Source organism: Sinocyclocheilus rhinocerous, unplaced genomic scaffold, assembly GCF_001515625.1.
Source record: "Sinocyclocheilus rhinocerous isolate Xijiao unplaced genomic scaffold, SAMN03320098_v1.1 scaffold492, whole genome shotgun sequence".
Taxonomy (NCBI): domain Eukaryota; kingdom Metazoa; phylum Chordata; class Actinopteri; order Cypriniformes; family Cyprinidae; genus Sinocyclocheilus; species Sinocyclocheilus rhinocerous.
The window spans coordinates 856,936-870,398 of NW_015626069.1; the positions used below are offsets into that span (position 1 = coordinate 856,936).

The 13,463-nt window shown below is 36.4% G+C and overlaps 1 pseudogene; it reads left to right on the forward strand.

Moving 5' to 3' along the window:
• Positions 1-63: 63 nt before the first annotated feature.
• Positions 64-13,463, forward strand: part of LOC107710338 (polypeptide N-acetylgalactosaminyltransferase 4-like) — a 26,114-nt pseudogene continuing 12,714 nt past the window's right edge.

Sequence of the window (13,463 nt, forward strand, 5' to 3'; positions counted from 1 at the left end):
AACTCCCAGACTTCCCATAATGCTCCAGTCACGTGGCTCACTTTATGAAGCTAGACTGTCAAATCTGAAACTTCCTGGGGTGCGATGCAGTACATGCAAGTCCGTGACATTTACTTCAGCCATGTAACTCGTCAAAGAATCGCGCGTTTGTAAAGAGTCAAGCTACTTATAGCGATCAGCGCGGGCAGTGGTGTGGAGTAGAGCGGTTTATTGTTTGAGGAGGATGTGTGTGTGCTGACAGCGGCACGACCGGCAAACCAGCAGCTCCTTATATCTGAGTAAGAGCACGCCATGAAGAGATCAGGTAAGATCATCAAGGATTTAGTTACACGAGTGTCGTGTGTGTGTGTGCGCGCGCGATATAAAGTTGTTTTGTATGCATGCATTGGATCCATTTACTCATGTTTTTACTCAAAGTCACTACTCCGTTGTATTGATCTTCAGTTCATACTGTACAGTTCATATGTTACGAGTTAGCCTACTTATTAATAGTTTTATGATGTCATGTACTTCTACTGCATCTTTACGAAAAGATCTAGATCTCAGATTACAGTGTGTTTGTCTTGAAAATGTATACATATGGTATAGTGATAGTAATACATAGCCTAGTGCTTTGATGTATATCATGCTTTTGAATGGTTATCATATGCATACTAATTCAAGCTTCTCTAAAGAATGGCATTGCACTGTCGTGTAGTGCTGGGCGGTATGACCAAAAATTTATATCACGGTATTTTTCAAAATTATACCGTTTTCACGGTACATGACAGTATATTTTTTTCATGCATGACCGGGGGTTAACCATATTTTCTACTGATTGAGAGAGGAAATACTGCAGTATATTGACTTGCCCTATTTTACTGTCATGATGAGTGAATATTGTCAAAAAATACCACACTAAATAGTGACTAAACACGACCCCTTTTAATACATGTTAACCAGGAGTCACTCTCATTTATAATCGCGGCATCGTCTGATAAAATCAACATGCATCTACACTAAAGAGCGGCTATGCGGTTGTTTTGGCTATATTAATTTTTTGTCTCATGCAGCGCACTGCCTGCGTCTGAGTAACAAAAAAAAACAACAAACAAAAAAAGTGCATGTGATATTAACAGACGAACTACGCTCATATTTATAATTCCAAACAATCAGTAAGCAACAGGTGCTAGGAAACGCTGTTTTGTACTCATTTATTGACAAGTCGGCTGCGGTGCTTCTCTGCCGCTCACTGCACAGAACAGACGCCGAGAGAGGTGACACTTCTCCGGGAAAGTCAGACCTCACGTTCGCGGGACAGCACTGGAGAAATCTTCCAACTGAACCATAGCTAAGGTTTAACCAAAAAAGTCGCTAGGTTTGTCAGTATGAATATTCTATGGAAAAAAGCCGCTAAAAGGGTCTGAAAGTTGCTAAATCTAGTGCTAAAGTCGCGCTCGTGTGTGTGAGAAGCGGGAGCTGATGGCAGAGGGCGGTGGATATTTGTGGCGGTCAATGTGGATATTGTGGATGAGTTCTTCTGTCATCACACGTTCTATTAGTTCTACAGCTTCAGTTTCGGAACTTTCACGCTTAGTAACACATACAGCTGTTCCCTCACCACAGTGCAACAGTGAAAAGGGACCCCTCTCAAACAGTGTCGCCTTCCGAACATTGGTTAAGCGACATACACCAGTATTGCGGTATTTAAAAAAATTCATATCATAACAAAAATAAACACCGGTATTCGGTATGAACCGGTATACCGCCCAGCACTACTATCGTGGTACATGCATCATGGTACCACCATGTTTTCAGTTCTCTTCTTGGTACTTTGGTTTGTTCTTGAGCGTGTCTTGTCTGTTTATGCGAATGGTGTTGAGAGAGTCAAAATTCAGTACTTATTTGGCACTGCTGCTTATTACTTTGGAATTTTCCATTATTAATCTTCTGCTTCTCTCATTTTCTCACAAAATGTGTTTTTCTTGCATAAACCAGCTAAACCAGTTGAGTACCAGTTGAGCCAGGCTGGGTTGACGGCTTTACCCAGCTAAGACAAATCCTTGGCTGGCTGGTTTTAAGATGTTGGTTTCAGGAGGGTAAAATAATATAGGCTACTACATATAATTTTTAAAATATTATTTAAAACAAAAAAAATCCACACTGTATATTTACAGTTTGTGTGATGAATTGACATGGATGTGAAACAGAAAATATTTACATAATAAATAAATGTAAAGTAAATATAAAAGTATAAAGATAAATATTTTTATTTTCTGTTTTTCATAAGTTTAATATATTTTAATCTATATATTATGTCAGTATGTAACTATGTTATGGTTTGAGGACAAGTGGTTTTAGGGGGAATGAGCAAAAATGTGATGTCAAATTTTGATAAAGAGAAAATAGAAGGAAATGCGACATTCGTGATTAGAAAAAGCTAGTGATTATCACATTCATTTCAAAGTGGATGTGGCAAGTAAAGTTGTGGGACATGCTTTGAAAAAAAATCAGACAAATGAAAGGGAACGAGCTGCAAACGAGAACACTTGTCAGACAAGTAAATCTGGATGTTTCAGACATTCTGGGCTGGTATTCACCTAAATTAAGTCCATTTGGAAATGTTCAGTGAGAGCAATTATTTCTTTCAGCAGGAACTGTAACACAGCTGTTGTCTACAGCCCTCTACGAACACCTTGGCAATTGAATCGCCATTGGCTAGTACATTTTTTTGTTTACTCGCCAGACTGATAAATATATACATACACATATACATCTATACACACATATACACACATATACACACACACACACACATATACATATACACACACACATACACACACACACATATACATACACGCATATACACACACACATACATACACACATACACACACACACATATACACACATACACATACACATACATATACACACAAACATATACACACACACATATACATACACACACACACACACACAAGTGAAACTCTGATGCGCTCAGTCAGAGAGTGTTCGGCGAGTGAAAATATATCTGAGCTAAACTTATACTTAGCCTCCAACTCACACACTGGCGAGTAAAATCTGAGAATTTATTAGCAATTGGCTAATATTAGACATCATTTAGTCGCCAGAGTGAAGATTTAGTCGCATATGCGAGTGATTTACTCGCAATGTAGAGGGTTGTGTCTGATACACAGATGTTCTGACTTCTGATCCACATGTAGCAGCAACAACATCCATCTTACTGTAAACAGCATTATGACAATGTTCTGACTAAACTCTCCCTGGATGACTGTACACACAGTTCTGGCTCTCTCATTTCCTCCTGCTTATTAATATAGCACAAAAATTACTATTCTGTCATCATTTACTCATCCTCACGCTGTTCAAAACCTGTATGTCTTCCCTTTCTCTGGAAAACAATAAAACAATTTGGAACACAAAAAGAGAAGTTTAGCAGAATATCTGAGCTTCTCTCTTGCACACAATGAAAGTTTTTAAGTATCAAGTATGAAATTTAAATCATTATCTACTGAAAATCTTGTCTTGACAGCTGGGGTCACTATTCACTGAATGAATTTCTCCGTTTGTGTACTGTAGAAGTAGGTAAACCGAGTTTCAAAAGACATAACACTGTTGTTTTCAAACACCTTTGTGCACAAAGCCACTTTTTGAACCTAATAATTTAAAGGTAATAATGCCACAAAAATGATACTCAAGCTTCTCAACCCTGAAGAGCTGAAGTTCCTGAGCTTTCCCACATCCAACCTATCAGGTTTAATACGGAAGTTTTTATGGGTGCCCAGTCAAGGGTTGCTTTCAAAGAGCTCTCTATTTTGTAAGCCCAGAAAGCTTTTGTCCCTTGGCTTGTGACCAGTCTTTTGGAAAGGGGCAGCTACATTTTCCAAAGATCTAAGCAGCAAAAGAAAACACTCTTTAATAAAGCTCTTTTACATATTTTTGATAGCTGATACCATAAAGGATGAAAACATAATTTGATGCAGCAGTCTTGAATATATACATATTAATATTTATAAGTAAATAAATGAATCTTTGTTAAAATATACACTTTTATGTGTGGCTTAAGTGTTGAAACACTTTTGGGGCCTCACTTTTGTGGGTCAAAAATGTGTATAAGAAATACACTGTATTAGTTCTATATATAATTTCTCATATACTGATGCATAGAATTAGTTGACTAAAATAAAAAAATAAATGGTTTTATTTCTGACAAATTTTTGGAACATTTTTATGAGTAGATGTTTCATACCAGACATATGGTTTCAACATTAGGTGTACAGTTAAACCTATACGCGCGTGTTACTATTTTTTAAAGAGTAGTGAAGGCTATTTAAAACAAGCCAACAGGTATTTATAGCAACTAGTTGGATCTTCTCAGATTGTTCTGAGTTTGTATTCATAGATCTCTTCCTCTCTTTTCACTTGCTCTTGCCCACGTTCATAGAGAATAAAGCCATCAGCTGTCATGCTGCCAAACATTTTAACCACAAGCTCCCAAATATTTGAAGTGCATTAATGGTCCATTTAGATTATTTAGTGTAAGGGTTTGTTGCATATATATGTGTGCGTAAGCGACATTCATCATTCAATGGGGTTAAAAGGTTAAAGTGTTGTGATTGAGGAATGGGATTACTGTCTCAGACTGTCTGTCTGTCACGACCACTGTTCAGATAAATCCCTGCCTGCTGAAATATTAATGCAGCTCAATTATGTGATTACTCTGTTACCCTCAGCTGATGATGGATTGTCTGTATTCAACCCCTCAAATTCAGCTTCAGTGATTGGAGGTGGCGGTTAGCATGAGCCTTCATTCAAAACTGAAGTAGAAATGGTACATCTGAGTAATTCTGTTACTTTTTTGTTGTTGCTATTCATTTGAATGAATATGAAGTCATTGCTTCATGAGCTTCAAAACCCATGAGATTTCTATAAAGTAAATAGATTAGTTTAGGTTAACAGTGCTATCTGTCGTTTTGGCAAGTAAAAATGATATAGTCTAATTTTTATTTTTAATTTTTTACCACAGTAAGAGATGGAAAACAGGGATTGACAAGAAAATAAAACTGCGAAATTAGAGAGTGAGAAGGTGAGGATTTGGGAAAAGAAACAATAAATATGATTATATTTGTGGAAATTTGTGAGTCGTGACCAACCCGTAAAACAAAACTCAAAGGTTTAATGGGTTAATTTAAATTTATGGCCTCTTAAAGGGGTCATATGATGCTGCTAAAAAGAACATTATTTTGTGTATTTGGTGTAATGAAATGTGTTTATGCGGTTTAAAGTTAAAAAAACACATTATTTTCCACATACTGTACATACTGTACTCTCCTCTATGCCCCGCCTTTTTGAAACGCGTCGATTTTTACAAAGCTCATCAGTCTGAAAAGCGAGGTGTGCTCTGATTAGCCAGCTATCCAGTGCGTTGTGATTAGCCGAATACCTCAAGCGTGAGACGGAAATGTTACGCCCCTCACCATACTGTTGATGCAGTGTCCGGCCGGAGCGACGAGACATAAACATGAAAACCCATTACAAATTTGTTTGCATCCAGTGGGGACATAATTACGGATTATAATGATTTATACTGTCTTTTTACGCGTTGCGTTGCATTGCGCCGCGTAAACATAAAACCCTGTCTGCATTTGTGATCAGAGAAATGACAAACAACAAGTACTTCTCCACACTGCCCAAAACTCACGTTTGAATCATCAGTGGCAAATGATAAAAGAAAACGCACTTACGTGAGTCAGAACTGCCGGCATTTTAAATGGCTGCAATATAACAAAGAGTGAAAAATTTAAGGGGGTCTGAATACTTTCCGTACCCACTGTATATATATAATTTATATAACTAACGAGGTCATATTCAGAAGACAATGAAACCGAAACCAAATAGCGTTGAAACAGGAAGTGAAGTAAACAGAAGAGAATGACAAAATAACGGTCCACATAACAGAACATAAACCTGACAATAAGATCGTTAGGCTATCGTTAGCCTATATGTATAGCAGTTAGCCTAGTTGTAATCTGATTTTCTAATCTGACTGGACAAGAGACTTTCTATTGATATTTCCTACTACTAACCTTTTATTTAGACTAAAAAACACTTTCGTTCAGGTGAGGAGGCTGGCGTTTTGAGAAGCATTTGCACATCCTTTAATGCTGGTGACTATATGCCACTGCAATAGATGCATTTTGCAGTATTAAGGTTAATGATTAATCAATTAATCGATCGTTAATTTAAATGACGATCGATCATGGGAGCGATCGAAAATTGACATCCCTAATTTACATACAGTATAGGTGAGAAAATAATAGGTGAATTATATATAAAGTTTTTTGAAAGAAGTCTCTACTGCGCACCAAGGCTGCATTTATTTATTTGAGTAAATATTGCAATTTAAAATAACTGTTTTGCATTTGAATATATTTCAAATTGTAATTTCTGTGATGGCAAAACTGAATTTTAATCATTATTACTCCAGTCTTCAGTGTCACATGATCCTTCAGAAATCATTCTAATATGCTCATTTACATTTACATTTACATTTAGTCATTTAGCAGATGCTTTTATCCAAAGCGACTTACAAATGAGGACAATAGAAGCAATCAAAACCAACATAAGGGCAATAATATGTAAGTACTGTGACAAGTCTCGGTTAGCCTAATGCAGTGCACGTAGCAAGTTTTTTTTTAATAATAAATAAAAGAAAACAAGTAGATAGAATAGAAAAAGAATAGGGAGCGCTAGTGTTAGAGGGTCTTTCTTCTTTTTTTAATAATAAAAATAAAATAAGTCAAAAGAATAGAGAATGCTAGTGTTAGAGGGTCATTTTTATAATAAATAAAAAGAAAACAAGAAGATAGAATAGAAAAAGAATAGAGAATGTTAGAGGCTCTTCTTTTTTTACATGAATCCAAACGCATGGTTGCGATGTAACATTTGCCTTCTAACCAGTTATGTCTCTTATAAACAAAGCTTTGTACCTCACTTGTGTCATTATATTCACATAAAAAGTTTTCATATGAGCAACTGTGTTTTGCCATAGCACCGCCTGTGGAAGAAGAGGTTCACTGAGCGCTGGCACGGCCCCATGTGCCGTAGTTACGTTTGGGATCATTTTATTTTAAATGGTGGTAATGTCAATTGCAAACATTGCGATTGTGTTTTAAAATACAACAACAAGCACCATGAAACCATTTAAAAAGGCACATTCAGCGGTCTCTGTGACAGGTTATGAATAGGGCTGTCGTGGTGAGGGAATTTCCCTTGCGGTAATTTTGAGTGGCTCAATAGCGCGGTATGCGGTATTATCGTCATACATATATATATACACACACACACATATATATATATATATATATATATATACATATACATATAATAAAATAAGTCAAAAGAATAGAGAATGCTAGTGTTAGAGGGTCATTTTTATAATAAATAAAAAGAAAACAAGAAGATAGAATAGAAAAAGAATAGAGAATGTTAGAGGCTCTTCTTTTTTTAAAGAAAACAAGTAGTAAGAATAGAAATAGAATAGAGATTGCAAGTGTTAGAGGTTTAAGTGTTAAACCTCTAAGTGGTAGTGTTATTATTAATGTTGAAAACACTTGTGCTGCTTAATGCTTTTCTGGAAACCATGATACATTTTTTTCAGGATACATTGATGAATAGAAAGTTCAGCAGAACAGTATTTATGTGAAACAAAAATCTTTTGTAACATTGTAAATGTCTTTACTATTACTTTTGATGAATTTAATGCATCCTTGCTGAATGAAAGTAATTTCTTTCAAAAAAAGAAAAAAATTTGAAAGAAAATTTGTGTCCAAGAATAAGAAAGGTAAACTGCAGGACTAATTTGGTAGAAAAGAAAAATTCTAATGATATTTGAACAGAAACACTCTTTTTCTCAATAAATATTAATAACAGATTATGCTTCCCTTTCAGGAATTTACTTCTATTAATAAAAGCCAATAAATAAGCATCAGTGACCCAGGTGGTCCTACAATGAAGAAGCCCATTACATAATCTGACATGGCAGTATTTTTCAGTTAAACATGTAAATGTACTCATTTTCTGCTTATTTTCATAAACAGAAACAGTGAAATATTCATTGACAAGGCTGTCAGTAGATCAGTCTGGCCTATGTATCAGTCTATCACTAATCTGCACTTCTCTTCCTCTCTCATCCTTCAGTAAGTTGGGAGTCTGGGGCTCTTTGACTGGTGCTGTTGTTGGTGCTGGCTGCCAGGTCATGAAGATCCGCTGGTCGAGGAAGGTGGTTTTCCTGGCCAAGGTCTGCTTCCTCTTTTTTCTGCTGTGGCTCTTCTACCTTCTTCTAGTTCGTTCGTCCCCTCAATCTCTTCCTGATAAAGATGGTCAACATGACATCCTGGTCCGTGACCTTCCGTCCATTAAGGCGGAGGACTCCGACAGCCTCCTGCGGCCCGTTTATGAGAAGCAAACGCCAGACCCCAGTGCTCCTGGAGAATATGGCCGAGCCACTCGATTGACCCTCAGCCCTGAGGAGAAGAAAGAGGAGGAGGCCAGCATTGAGCGCTATGCCATCAATATTTTCATCAGTGACAAGATATCTCTCCATCGCCATATTCAAGACAACAGGATGCATGAGTATGTCTGTCACACCTTACCTCACACTGATGGGCTCATTACACACCCTACCACCTAGCAACACCTTAGAAACCACATCGTAATATGCTAAATACACTGTAGTAACTGTAAAGCAAGTGTCCTGACAACTACTTAGCAACCAGAGAACACCCTAGCAAACACAGAGAAACAAAACACTTGTGAAAAACACTTTGAGCACCTTATTAACTGTATAGCAAAGCCCTGGCAACCACCTAGCAACCAGCCAGAATACTCTAGCAACCACACAGCAAAATGCACCTTAGTAACTCGATAGCAAAGCCATAGCAACCATTCTGAACATCCTAGCAATCGCACAGCAACATGCCTCTTAGAAATAATCTTGGAAATAATTCAGAACACCCTAGAAACTGCTTAGCAACATTCTAACAACACTCATAACTCCTTATTAACTATAGTAAAGCACCTAGAAATGCCATAACAATGGCTCAGAACAATCTAGCAACTACACAGCAACATGTAACTGTAGCTGTATAACAAAGCCCTGGCAACCATCTAGCAAAGTCATAGCAACCATCCTGTACACCCTACTAAACGTACAGCAACATGCTTCTTAGTAACTGTATATTAAAACCCTGGCAACCACCTAGCAATGCCTTAGCAACCATTCAGAACAATTAGCAACTGCATAGCAACATTCTAACAATTCAGAACACCTCAATAACTATAGCAAAGCACATAGTAACCACCCAGAACACCTTACCAACCACACAGCAGCATGTAACTGTAACTGTATTGCATCCCTGGCAACCACCTAGCAATGGTTTAGCAACCATTCAGAACATCCCAGAAACTACATAGCAACATGCTAAAAACATTCTGAACACCTTAGTAATTAGAAAAGGCCTGACAACCACCTAACAAAGCCATAGCAACCATCCTGAACACCATAGCAACTGCAAAACAACATGGTTTTTAGTTACTATATATTAAATCCCTGGAAACTACCTAGCAACATTTTGGCAATCATAGAACACTCTAGAAACTGCATAGCAACATGCTATTCTACACATACAACACTGTGAACACCTTAGTAACTGTATAGAAAAGCCCTGACAACTACCTAGCAATTCTTTAGCAACCACCCAGAACACCCTAGCAACCACTTAGCAACATCTTGGCAGTCATAGAACACAAATGTATAGCAATACACTAAGAAAACATTGTGAACACCTTAATAACTGTATAGAAAAGCCCTGACAACCACCTAGCAACACCTTACCAACCACCCAGAACACCCTAGCAACCGCACAACATGTATCTGTATAGCAAAGTCTTGGCAACCAAGAACAACAACTCACATTTTCTCGAGAAAATTCTCTGTTCTTGCTATTGCAATGATGTTTACAGAGAAAAATAAATGCTGTTATACTGCATTACAATAAACATGAAAAATAAGCAAGAAAGGTGCTTTTTCACTTTGTGAAGAATTAAAATGATTTTCTGAATAGTGATTCCCTTAGGGGATTTCTACACTTCAGTCCATCTCACCTGTTTACAGATGTTGTCTGTTGTCTGAAATGAACCCATTGCCTGCAGCCAGACAACATGATTGAAAAACCAACAACAATAGAAAACAGAGCTGGGAGGGTTTCTCAGAACAGCAGTGCTTTTGTATGAGAATAATTGTTTCATGGCTTTTGTCACACAAAAATGAGTAGGGTTCAAGCTGCTGCTCTGAAAAGAGAAAGTGTCCCCTTGGAAGACGAGAAGTGAAACAAATTGGATGCGTTTCCCCCTGCGCTTCAACTGCGCTCCGGTTGCCACATCACAGGCTCTTCTGGAGATCACACACAGCAGTAGCACCTTTCTTGGCATCTGCAGGGATTTTATCTGTTTGATGGGAAGTTATTTTGCTTGCTTTCTGAAATAACTTTCAGGCAAGTTAGTTCTTGTCAAAGACTTTTTCAAAGACATTACTGCCAGAAATGTTATGCTGTGGATTTTTTTCTTCTCTCTTTGTAGGGATAATTATTGAACATTTGCTCAAATGTAGTTGCTGTCAGTGAATGTAGAGTCTCTAAATATTTGTGGTGAGGAACATAATGACTGACTTTATTCAGAATCCCTGCTGAATCTATCAGTTACATAATTCTTTTTTTCTAATTTTATTGGTTGTATGTTGGTAAAATACCTTCATTGTAGTATAAATCACAAGTCACTTATACTCTTAAGGCTGCATTTATTTTATGGAAAATACTGTAAAAACAGTAATTTTGTGAAATATTACAATTTAAAAATAACTTTTCTGTTTTAAAATATTTTTAAATGTATTTTATAATTTATTTGAAGAATAATGGTTTATTGTAAGATGAATTTCAACAGCTATTATTCTAGTCAGTGTCACATGATCATTCAGAAATCATTCTCATGTGCTCAAGAAACATTTATAACACTTTTGTGGAAACGGTGAAAATTATTATTATTTTTATTTTTTTTGGTGAATAGAAAGTTCAAAAGAACAGCATTTGTTTGAAGTAGTAATCTTTTGATCTTTTGTAACAAAAATGTTTTAACTGTCACGTTTGATCAATTCAATGCATCCTTGCTGAATAAAAGTATTAATGTCTTTCAATTTTGAATGGTAGTGTACATTAAATGATGAGTACCTGCAATTTCAAAGTACAGTTCACTGTCCTTCCATCTCTGTCTTAAAGGGTCTAAAACGGTTTCTCAGAATGCTGTAAAAAAAACGTCTCTGGCATGTCTGTTCATCTCCCACCTCTCATTCAACACTGTTTGTTTACAGAGAATCTGTCTATGAACCAGAAATTGTCATTTACAGATTTTGGATTTGAGGAATGAAGATCAAAGAACAGAGGACAAAACTGTCTTGTTTTATGAATTGAATATGACATTTATTAATAGACTCCACATGCATCTTTTTTGATTCCTTCTTCATTCCATAATAATTAATAATTGTCATGTGAAATTTTATAAGCAGTCATTCAGAATACTGCAGGATGAGCATATGGTGTCAGTTTCACAGCGTTGTCAGGTTCCCCTATGTTTTAGATGTTCTCATTTGCACGCTATTATGTGTAGTGTGTAACTCAGGAAGCTGTTTGTCTAAACCACATGTTTTGAATACATGCCAGTTTGCTTAACCGTCTGATTAGTTCTCTTTTTTTAATGCTAGATGCAAAGCTAAGAAGTACAACATCCGTCGTCTGCCTACAACATCAGTGGTAATAGCATTTTACAATGAGGCCTGGTCCACTTTACTCAGAACCATCCATAGTGTGCTGGAGACGACACCAGCCGTCCTACTGAAAGAGGTCATACTTGTGGATGACTTTAGCGACAGAGGTGAGGGGACGCTTTCTAGGCAGTTTTCACAGAAATGTATAATTCCACCAGACTCATTTAAAGCCTTTTCCATCCTAGAGGATTTGTCTTATCCTGATTGGTCAGCTTTGCCACAACCAATTAACATGCAAATAATTTTTTTGGAAGCAAGGGAAGATATTGAGTCTATTAGGTGCTACACTGATGAATGAATACAGATGAATAACAAAACCATATTACGTTTAATATTACTTTTATATAATGTTGATTTACTTTTAAAAGATTAACTAACTTAAATGACTAATTTTGTACGATGGACCCAGAAAAACGTTTTTTTCAATTTTTATCACAACTACGTTTAAAGATTTTTTTTATAGAGTTTTATATGTAAAAGTGTTTCTGAGTGTTTCTTTTCTTTTGAATTGTATAAAAAATGTTTTATCTATTATATTGTTTGTTAAATGTTGAATCTCTATCTTTAATGTAATAGCCTGTGAAGCTGATTTGTAAATATTTATTTCATTTAAATACAACCAAATACAAACTTGTCAGTATTTGCATTGAAAAATGCTCACACATTTGCCCGTGTTTGCATATTTTATGCTTTCTCGGCAAAGCTCTGGACAGTAAGTTAGCTATAGATATTATTCCATATCGGTTCTTATATTTGTTGAAATAAAAACTCAATCCGGACGTCTCTAGTAAATCAGTTGTTTTCCTGTGCTTTGCCATTATCTGTTGGATCCTGATAAAAAGTTTCACTTTTTCTTTTGCATGAATTACAGGCTATCTGAAGTCTCAGCTGGCTCAGTATGTCAGTAACCTGGAGCGTGTTCGTCTCATTCGCACCAAAAAAAGAGAAGGTCTGGTACGAGCCCGGCTCATTGGCGCCACCTACGCTACAGGACACGTGCTCACTTTCCTTGACTGCCATGCCGATGGTGGGCGGCTTTGACTGGAGGCTGACATTCCAGTGGCATGCCGTGCCTGAAATGGATCGCAAGATACGCAAATCCAGAATTGACCCCATTAGGTTGGTTTCTAGTCAACTTGTCCAAATCCAGTGTGGTTTTCTTGGCAATTTAAGAAACCGATTAGAAATGTTTAAAGGGATAGTCATACTCACCAGTATGTTGTTTCAATTCTGTTATTCTGTGGAACAAAAAAGGAGAAATCGGACAAAATGACTGTATTTTACACTATTATTATTTATATCAATATATATTAGTGCTGTCAAACGATTAATCGCATCCAGAATAAAAGTTGTTGTTTACATAATATATGTGTGTGTACTGTGTATATTTATTATGTATATATAAATACACACACATGCACGTATATATTTTGAAAATATTTACATGCATTTACATGCATATATTTATATTTATATAATTTATATTATATATAAATATATTTAATATATAAACATAACCTATTCGTCTTAAATATGTACGTGCATGTGTGTGCATTTATATATACATAATAAATATATACAG